At 41.2% G+C, this 10,772-nt stretch overlaps 1 pseudogene; it reads right to left on the bottom strand.

Annotated features, from left to right (window-relative positions):
- LOC107757871 (N-acetyl-beta-glucosaminyl-glycoprotein 4-beta-N-acetylgalactosaminyltransferase 1-like) overlaps positions 1 to 10,772 on the bottom strand; it is a 97,504-nt pseudogene that overhangs the window by 55,295 nt on the left and 31,437 nt on the right.

Here is a 10,772-nt window from a genome sequence, read left to right as displayed (position 1 = left end):
TCAGAAGAACAGCATTTATCTGAAATAGAAATCTTTTGTAACATTAAAAATGTCTTTATCATCATTTTTGATCAATTTAAAGCAGCCTTGCTAAATAAAAGTATTAATTTTTAATAATTACAAGTTATTGTAAGTAAATTAATAAATCAAAACAAACTTAACGTCTCCCTCAATCTCATTTGCGTAAGAATTGTCACGTGACGAATCTGCATTTTGGTGGATAATAGACTTAACGGTAATGCTTGCCTGTTGTGTGGAATAAAATGATGTTCCGCGTTTTTAACAACATACACGACCTGCAGAGAAATCTGGAGACAACGAAAAACTCTGATGAAGATATTAATGCCGTGCTTAATGATTCCGGACCCGGACAATCAGATAAAGGTGATCCACAGGACGCAGCCGGTTTAGCCGCACACTACTTTTATGCCGACCATTTACATCCGAATGTTATTTAATTTTCACAGAACACAACCTTTAAATAGATTTTAGAATATAAACTGTTTATCGTCTATTCAGTAAGACTAAGTAAAAAGTGTGCGCCTCATTGCGCATTAACTAGAATCAAGCCCAACAAATGTCTGTTTTAAAAACAGTGGATGAGTAATTCACTCGATTTGCTTAATAAAAGCCTCATTTGAGATCGTTTTGACAGACATGTTTATTGTGCATTTTAAACGTGTTTATTGCTAAGATTAGTGTGGCAAAATAGAAGCGCAGCTGTAATTCGTGGGCAATGTATGTGCTTACCATGACAACCTCACGCCCTATGTGAATGTGAATATGTAGATTTACTATAGCAAAATTAAAATGTGTTTAAAAGTACGTCTGACCAAATCCACCGGTTCGGTTTGGCCCCCCCAAGCTCAAACGTCAAGCTACGCCTATGGTGGTAGGGTGGATTTAGCTCTGGGCATTATCAAGTGTACTATTTAAATTTTCACATGCTCCGAATAGATGAATAACTGTCATCCTGGTTTGTTTTACGCAAGGGGAAACAAGGAGAATTTGACAGCATATATATAAAAATGTGCAATGTAATACAAATGCACTATAAATCATGAAAAAATGGGATTTGCTACCATAATTCTCTAGAGGTATGATAAAAATATCTAAATAGTCCCATTGTGTATCAGTAATAGACTTGACTATACTTGTTAGAATAAGGTGTGCTATAAATATATGTGAATCTTGTGTTATCAGACAAAATTAATAGCATTCATCTTCCCTTTAGCTCTGAATTATAAGTAACTCTAAAATACATTCTGCAGTGCATGATAAGAGTATCTTATGCTGCAGCATATGGAATGTGAATGAATGGCCTGAGATCTTTTACCAGAGTCATCTTGCTGTGCTTCTAGCCAAAGCTCTGATGATATATTTCCCAGCCTGGTTATTCCTACTGGCTATATAATGACATTCAATAACACAGAGAGGGAAGCACATAAATCATCTGATAAAAACAGAGGTTATCTCTGCATTGGGGTATTTTTTTCCTTTGTTGTGAATCATCCTGGATAAGTATCTGACAAACAATCGACACATTTCCAATGAGACAGACGGCGGGAGAAAGGGGCAACACAAGGACTCCTGTTACTGGAGCTTACTTGAAGGTTTGCCCGCACGTGACACTTCAGCATCAAACAAGGAGCTCATCTGTCACAGGCCCCAGAGGAAGGGGGCCTCGGGGGCAGCGTGTGGTCAGGGACCCTCTTTGATCATTGTCTCTTCATTATCACACACTGTCGTGTCTCCTAGCCTGCTACGGCAAAGGGGAAAGGAGATAAGGACTGTTGGCTTATCGATCGGTGATACTACAGTGGAGTCAGCTTCAGTGTCTTCACAGTATTTAGAAAAGAGTTCACAGCAGCAGCTGGCTACAATATTGAAGCTCCTTCATGAACAGCATATAAAAATGCTGCTTAATGGCCATACCATAAAAAAAAGAAAAAAAAAGTGTATTTTCAAAATTCTCAAAAGTGAAAAAAACCAGGTGAACTTAGAAATTATGGAAAATTGCATCCAGGTGCAGATGATTTTTTAGAAAATAAGAAAAAAATGCAAAACAATACAAACTATATTAAATGTTTTGTGTTTTTGAAAGTCTGTTTATTTGATCCAAAATAAATTATAAATAGTAATAATGTGAAATATTATTACAATGGAAATTTACTCCTTTTTATTCTAATATAGTTTAACTGTAATTTATTTCTGTGATTGCAAAGCTGAATTTTCAGCAGCCATTACTCCAGTCTTCAGTGTCACATGATCCTTCAGAAATCATTCTAATACACTGATTTGGTGGTTAAGAAACATTTTTTATTTGAGCAATGTTGGAAACAGTTGTGCTACTTAATATTTTTGTGGAAACAATTATATTTTATTTCAGGAATTTTTTTGAGGAATAGAAAGTTCTAAAGAACAGCATTTATTTGAAATAGACATATTTGCAAAAATGTTGAAGTCTTTACTGTTGTCATGATCATGACTTGTTTAATTTATTAGTTTCTTTGTCTTGTTCTGGGGTGCGTTTCCCAAAAGCATCGTTAGCTAACTATGGTGGTTCGTTCCATTGAACTCTATTGGTAACGACGGAACTTGCGACCATAGTTGCTTTTGGGAAACGCACCCCTGTTTAGTTTCTAGTCATTTTTTTCTTCGTCACAGTCTTTGCCTGATTTTGTCATTTGTCACTATGGTTTCTGATTAGTACATACATCTTCCCTGTTGCTTTGATTATCATTCCCTGTGTATATAAGCCCTCAGTTTCCACGGTTCTAGGTCTTGCGTTAACACTGATGGTTTGTGGCGTTCTCTTCAGTAGTTTCAGTAAAGTCTAATGATTCTCATTTTCTTGTGGATTTATACACACACTACTGTGACAACTGTCACTTTTGATCAATTTAATGCATCCTTAAAGTACTAAAAAATTTACCCCAAACTTTTTAACGGTAGTGTATATGTGTATATTTAATAAGCAAAACTAATGCAAGAAAACATCACTTCATTATTTATCCAAAGCGACTTGCAAATGAGGAACATCATAAGCACTGAAAGTGGACTGCAGAGAAAAATAAAACACAAAATATATATTATGATATGACCTTTTTAAATATTCAACACTGCCTTATTTCACAGGGCTGTTAAATAATTACAAACCAGATAATGTTTTTAATGTAGTAAATACTGAAAAGACATCTGCTGCTAGTATGAAAGGGATTCAATTCTAAGTTGCTTATTTTTAAAATTATTATTATGATTACTTTTGCAATTTTTTGAGAGTGCACTTGTTCTTGGCTCACATGGAAGAAATAACACCTTTAATAGTTCTTAGTAAAACTGTAATGCTGATGATACACGGGGCAACTTTTTGAGCAATGTTGCCGGGCAACTTTGGGTAATGTTGCCGTCAACAGGCAACCAGGTGAGACTCAGGGCCCACGACTGATCTAAAGTATCCAGATAGACATTTGATACCCATTCTCAATGGGAAAGTGCCCTAGCAACATTGCTCAAAAAAAGTTGCCCAACAAAATTGCTCAAAAAGTTGCCCCATGTATCATCAGCCTAAGACAGATACAATTGAACTAGATATCAGCAATCGCCATGAACTCTTACTGTATAGAAAGGAGCAGATTTGACATTTTATTCCACTGTAAAGCAAAAATCTATACACACACACACACACAAACACACATTATACGAATTTGGAGTGACATAAGGGTAAGCAAATTATGACAGAATTTTTAGTTTAAAGCAAATTATATGTTTATATATAAATTAAATACATTGTCTCATCTGCACCAGATTAAGACCTGTGAATATATGATTTCTGCCGCATCACTTTAGATGACACCATTTATACTAATTTAACAATAATCATATGAATTAATAAAAAAAAATACAAATTTATTCCATTTAAAATCCACTGGCTCAGTTTGAATGGCCATAATGCTTCTAGTAGGTTCTACGTGAGCTTCTGGCTCAGAGGATGCCACTGATTTCAGCTCTCACTGACAGAACCAGTGAGAAATGAACTTAAAAGTCACCTCAAATCCTCTGAGGATTTAAACTAGAAGTCAAATGCAAAAATAGTCCCCTCTTGGTATGAAAATTCTCAGCAGCTTGGTAAGATCTGTTCCTTCAACAATCCTCACAGAGAGAGATTGTAATACTACTAATAGTTGGTTGTTAGTGTTAGAGTGTTAATTCCTAATATTCAGGTTTTTGTGGGTGTCTAATTCATTTATATCTGGAACTAGATAGAAGAGCTGAGCAGATCTGTCTGGTTCATCATCAATACAGTGCCTGTTGTTCTCTCGTCTTTTCGGCCACCTGTTCATGTAATTTTAGCACGATTCCTGGAGGGATGCAGAGCAATGGGAGGATGTGCCTCCCTAAGGAAATCACAGACAAAGAGAGAGAGTGAGAGATTCACAGCTAAATTGCACACTGTCAGTGTGGGTTAGATAAAAGCAGTTTTAATAATGGAGAATAGTGAACACAAACCACTACACATTGTCCTACACATTTCTTCTGTGTAGGAAACTAAAGTGTATGTATCTAACACTATAAAAGCATGTTTTACCTCTGGTTTCCATGGCAACCTGAGTAACTTCTGGCCAAGGAGTCTGCGCATCTCAGCATTGGCACGGCTCTCCTGAGCAGATTCATTGAGCTCTTCCCCCTGAAACAGCAGGAACAAGGAGTGCTCAGTGACCCTACATAAAGAGATGCTTCACAGACATTTTCATGCAACACGCAGCGGCTGCACTATACTTACTATTATCACATAATCCCAAAATAGTGTTCAGTTCAGATATTGAAGATATTTTAGTCTTATTTTTTACTTAATTAACAAACCAGATGACATTAAATTAGAATGATGTCCAGTTGTGTTTAGCTTTAATTGTTTAAAGCTAACTGTTTATAGGAACTAACTATTCCTTATCAAAAGCTACTCTCGATGCTGCATTTCAATAACGCATATGACAACATACTTTGTTCGACCGGTTGTGAAGCACGTGTGTCAAACACGCCAAGCAATGGCTTAAATAACATCGGTGGGTGACGTCATTGGATTACGTGCACCTGAGGGGTTATAAATAAATGTGTAATGGACACCCCTTCAGGTTTCTTTGTCTTCAGAGACTGCATTGTGTGTGTGTGTAGAGTTGTGCTGTAAAGCGAAAAATATATATATTAAGAGGAATCATGTCTAGTGAGGCTGTCAAGAAATGCTTGCTGCCATGTGAACGGCTCATTTCTTATAATGATCAGCATGATTTCTGCTTTGAGTGCCTGGGGGAAGAGCATGCTGTTCTTGCCCTTGATGACGTGAGGTGTGAGCATTGTGACATCGGGATGCTCTGCTCCAGACTCGCCTTCTTTCAGGAGGGGCAAGCCCCTGCGTCCTCATTACGATCTTGGGGCTCGCGTGTTGAGCTGGCAGAGAGACTGGTGCTTCTTCAGAGCGGGCCGAGGACGCAGTTTCTCTTGCCTCCGGCGATATGGATTTTGAGAGTGCCACCTCTGAGAACTCCTCACGCGATGATAAATCATTTGGGGAGCTACTCGAGATGGTTACTCGTGCAGTGGCCAGGCTTAAGTTAGACTGGCCACAGGAGCAGGAGAACCCCAGGCACTCCAAGCTTGACGATAGATTCCTGTCGGGTGGCCAAGGGGAGGGGACTCTCCCCTTTTTCCCTGATCTTCATGAGGAGTTTTCTCACTCATGGAGCAGGCCTTATTCCTCTCGCATCTGAGTGCCCAGAAAGTCGGTTGTGGGTGCGAAGACACAGGGATATATACGATGATGCCCCAGGTGGAGGAGACGCTTGCGGGCTATCTCTCCCCTGGTAGCGAATCATCGCTTAAAAAGCCGACACTCCCCACCAAACCATGCAGAACAACATCCGCTTTGGTGGGGAAGGCGTTCCAGGCAACGGGTCAAGCTGGGGCGGCCCTGCGCACCATAACTGATTTGCAGGCCTACCAGGCTGACGTGCTTAAGGACCTGAGCGTGAGCGGGAGTGTTAGTGAGGAGGCGTTTTTGAACCTACGCCGAGACACGTATCTGTCTCTCCGAGTGACCAAGTAAATGGCACACGTCATCAGCCGTTCTATGGCAGCTATGGTTGCCACAGAGAGACATCTGTGGCTCAACCTCATGAGCATCAAGGATATGGACAGGGTGTTGATGCCCCTGTGTCACCTTCTGGCCTATATGGGCGAATGTTAAAAGATGGTTGTTAAAAGACACACAGAAGCTTTTGATAAGTTTCTTCCCCACCATTCTCAGGGGTCGGGGCTGTCGGCCACTCAGTCCTGACCAGGTCCGGTTCCTCTGAGACTGGATGCTCTGAAGGAGAGTGTTGCGAGCCATGCGGCCCCTTGTAGAGACTGGGGAGCAGCTTGCCGCTCTCAGCAGCCTTGTAAGAGGCTGGATCTTAGGAAGTTAATTTTGTCGAAGAAAAAAAAGTCCTGAGGGTTTTGTGCCCAGGACCGTTGGGGTGTGTCCCCTTGGGGAGGGGAGCGAAAAATTCCAACAGAGAGTTGGGGTTCTTTCCTGGCATCCTCAGGGGATTGCTGTATAATCTCCGCCACCACTGGTGTTTCGGGGAGCAGCGGTCTCCAGCGAAATGTTACATGTTCGGTTGCCTCCTGCCACATTTCAGGACATCAAACATCTAACATCCCTCCAGCAAAGCGAAGTGTCAAAACGTGTGCCCCTTCTAGAGAAACTGGCAGTGTGGAAGCTACTGCCAAATATCTCTCTATGGGTCGAAAGAAACAATTTACACACCGTCCTCTGCGTTTCAACGACATGGTCTCCACTTCTGTGAAACCTGAACAAGCACACTTGTTGACACAGGAATTGCAAGCTCAGCTGGACAAAGGGGCCATAGATCATGTTCCCCTGCCAGACAGAGAGTCAGGCTACTACAACTGGTATTTTCTGGTACCCATGAAAGATGGGGGGTTGTGTCCAATTTTAGATCTTTGCGGGTTGAACCGCTACATCAGAACATACAAGTTCAAAATGCTGACAATCAAAATGATTGTTTTTCAATCATCGACAATCAATCTCAAGGACGCATACCTTCACATAGAAATTTTGCCACAACACAGGAAGTTCCTGAGGTTCGCTTTCGGGGGTGAAGCTTACCAGTATCGGGTTCTTCCATTTGGCCTAGCCTTGTCACCCAGCACATACACAAAATGCATGGATGCAGCACTGGCTCCTCTTCGACTCCAGGGCATCCGCATTTTAAATTACATAGACGACTGGCTGATTTTGGCCCAGTCTCAAGAGCTTGAGCTTCGACATTGGGATGTCGTCCTAGCTCATCTAGAATCTCTGGGGTTGAGACTCAACACCAAGAAAAGCGTTCTCTCTCCTGCCCAGAGGACAACATATTTGGGGGTTGTATGGGATTCAATCACGATGCAGGCACAGCTGTCTCATGCACGTGTCGAATCCATTCCAAACAACCTAAAGAATATGAAGCTAGGCCAGAAAATTACTGTCCATTACTTTCAAAGGGTTCTAGGTCTCATGGCGGCTGCATCCACGGTGATACCTTTGGGCCTCCTGCATATGAGACCATTTCAGTTGTGGCTCACAGTCCGGGGATTTCATTCAAGGGCCAATCCCCAGAGGCAAGTAAGGGTTACACGTAGGGGGCTTTGTACCCTTTCTATGTGGTTCAGACCCTGGTTTCTGACTTCGGCTCCAACTCTAGGCGCGTGTTGTCGTCGCAAGATACTAATTACAGATGCTTCCCTCACGGGCTGGGGTACTGTCTTAGATGGCTGTCCAGCCCAAGGAATCTGGAGAGGTCATCTTCTCGATTGGCACATCAATTGCCTCAAATGATGGCTGTATTGTGGGCCCTGAAATACTTCCTCCAGCAGTTAAGGGGCTACCATGTCCTAGTGAGGGTGGACAACACTCCGGTGGTCTCTTACATAATTCGCCGGTGGCTGTGTTCACGCCATCTGAACGGGCTAGCGCATAAGGTTTTTCTTTGGGTTCAGGACAAGTTCCTGTCCCTCAGGGCGATTTACATTCCAGGGCGTATGAATGTGGGAGCAGACTTGCTGTCCAGACAAGCTGTGACACAAGGGGAATGGAAACTCCACCCGAAGTAGTCAGTCAAATTTGGGAAAGTTTTTATGAAGCAGAGGTGGACCTCTTTGCTTCACAGGAGACAGCACAATGTCCCCTCTATTTCTCTCTAACTCCTCCAGCTCCCCTGGGTCTGGACGCAATGGCCCATATGTGGCCCAGATTGAGTCTTTCTGCATTTCCCCCAATCTCTCTGCTCCCGGATATCCTGGCCAAAGTCTGTCAACAAGGGTCTCGCCTCTTACTGATAGTGCCCCGTTGGCCGACCAGAGTGTGGTTCTCAAATCTAATATCCCTCCTCTACGACTCACCGTGGGCGATTCCGCTCAGAAGAGATCTCCTATCTCAGGCACAGGGGACAGTATTTCATCCCCGTCCTGAGCTCTGGAACCTTTATGTCTGGCCCCTGAATGAAAACCAACTAAGAAATGCTGGGCTTCCAGCCGACGTATTACAGACTATTCTGAGTGCTAGGGCTCCCTCCACTAGAAAAAGTTATGCCCTCAGATGGCACGTTTTTGAAAGTTGGTGTATGACACACCATGCAGACCCAGTTCACTGCCGGGTTGTTTCAGTGCTGGAGTTCCTGCAAGAAAAACTGTCCTCGGGTACAGTTTATGTGGCTGCCATTTCGGCTTGTCATGCTCTGATTGAGGGTCTGGTCGAGAGCCCTTTTGAACCACAAGAGTCAGCGCCTGTCAAGCTTCTGACTCTTAAGATGTTTTTTCTCATGGTCATTACTTCTCTGAAGAGAACTGTGGATTTGCAGGCTCTGTCAGTATCGCCATCCTGCTTAGAATTTTCCCCCGGGGCTGGTTAAAGCTTTTTTGCACCCTCACCTGAATTATCTTCCTAAAGTTCCTTTTTCGACCATACATCCACTCATTCTTGAGGCCTTCTGTTCTCCACTGTTCATGACACCGGAGCAGGAGATACTTCACTTATTGTGTCCAGTCCGTGCTCTTCAGATTTAAGTCCACCGCACTAGCCAGTGGCGTAGGTCAGAACAGCTTTTCATATGCTATAAGGTCCGCAGCCGGTACACACTACACAACCTTGAGGGGTCTAGACACATCCAGTGTGGCGATGTTGGTATTCTCGTTCACATATGAGTTATTAAAACGCAGCATCGAGAGTAACTTTTGATAGGGAATGTCTCGGGTTACTTGTCTGTAACCCTGTTCCCTGAAAAAGCGGGAATGAGATGCTGTGCCTCAATGCCGCACTGTAGGCGTGCCTGGAAGTCTCCCACACTGTAGGCGTGCCAGCTAGCGTCTATTTATAACTACTCAGGTGAACGTAATCCAATTATGTCACCCACCAAGGTTATTTAAAGCCAATTCTTGGCATGTTTGACACACATGCTTCACAATCGGTCGAACAAACAGTGTTGTCATATGAGTGATTGAAACGCACCATCTCGTTCCCACTTTTTCAGGGAACAGGGTTACAGTCAAGTAACCCGAGACATTAAACAGTTGCTGCAGATGTTATCCATTTAGATACTTCAAGCAAACACAAATGGATGGCTAATTTATACTGAAACAGTATTCCTCATACACAAAATGTTTACTAGTTGCATATGTTACCTCCACCACCATACACTGTTTAGCACAAATAATTTTGAAATTAGGTGTCATTGAAAAATGAAACCTAAGTGAATTCATAATAAAAATGTGGGCTCCATGTTTATTTATAAACAAATATTGTGTTTACATGCACAAAATAAGCTGGTAAATATATATTTAAAAGGGCTTATTTAAAAATCTAACAATATTTATTTAATATTTATAACAGTATTTATTAATCATTGTTCATGTTAGTTAATGAAAATTCAGTCGTTCATTGTTAGTTCATATTAATTCACAGTGCATTAACTAATGTTAACAAGCACAACTTTATTGTACCCTTATTGTAAAGTGTTAAAAAAAAAAAACACCCCATTTGAGTGCATTTACATTAAGATGTGCATGTAAATGCACTCAAAGTCATTCTTACTTGTCATAATTGTTTTTTAAACAACTAAACTTAACTAAAACTGTTTTGGTGCATGAAATCATTTACATTTTTTTCATTTATCCAAAGGAACTTGCAAATAAGAAACATCCTAAGCACTGAAAGTGGCATCAGAGGGGAATTATTTTTCAAGTAGTCTGCTGCATGGTCTGTTGACCGCATTAAAGGTTTTTATGACTATAATCTCAACATGTTACTTTGGAATTATATTCATTGTGAAAAGTACTTCACAGATAAATCTGAATTTAATGTTTAATTTTATGGAAGTGGGTAGAAAAAAATAATTAATATGAAATACATATGTCTAGATAATTCTTAAATTTGCTTTGGCTAAAACCGTTAGGGGATTATTATTATATTTGGGGGTATTTGGCATCAAACTGTTTGAAAAAACACTGATCTGTGGATAGCACATTCTCTCTCTCTCTCTCTCTCTCACACACACACACACACACACACACACACACACACACACACAAACAAGACATTTAATGCAACTTTATCAAAAGCAGTTTGGGGAAAGCCACTCCTATGCAAATAATTCACTTTCACATGCTCTATCTTACACTATATCTCTTCAACAACTATATATATATATATATATATATATACAGTGGGTACGGAA

The sequence above is a fragment of the Sinocyclocheilus rhinocerous genome, unplaced genomic scaffold (genome assembly GCF_001515625.1).
Source record: "Sinocyclocheilus rhinocerous isolate Xijiao unplaced genomic scaffold, SAMN03320098_v1.1 scaffold252, whole genome shotgun sequence".
NCBI classification, from domain to species: Eukaryota; Metazoa; Chordata; class Actinopteri; order Cypriniformes; family Cyprinidae; genus Sinocyclocheilus; species Sinocyclocheilus rhinocerous.
This window is presented reverse-complemented; position numbering and strand designations above follow the sequence as displayed.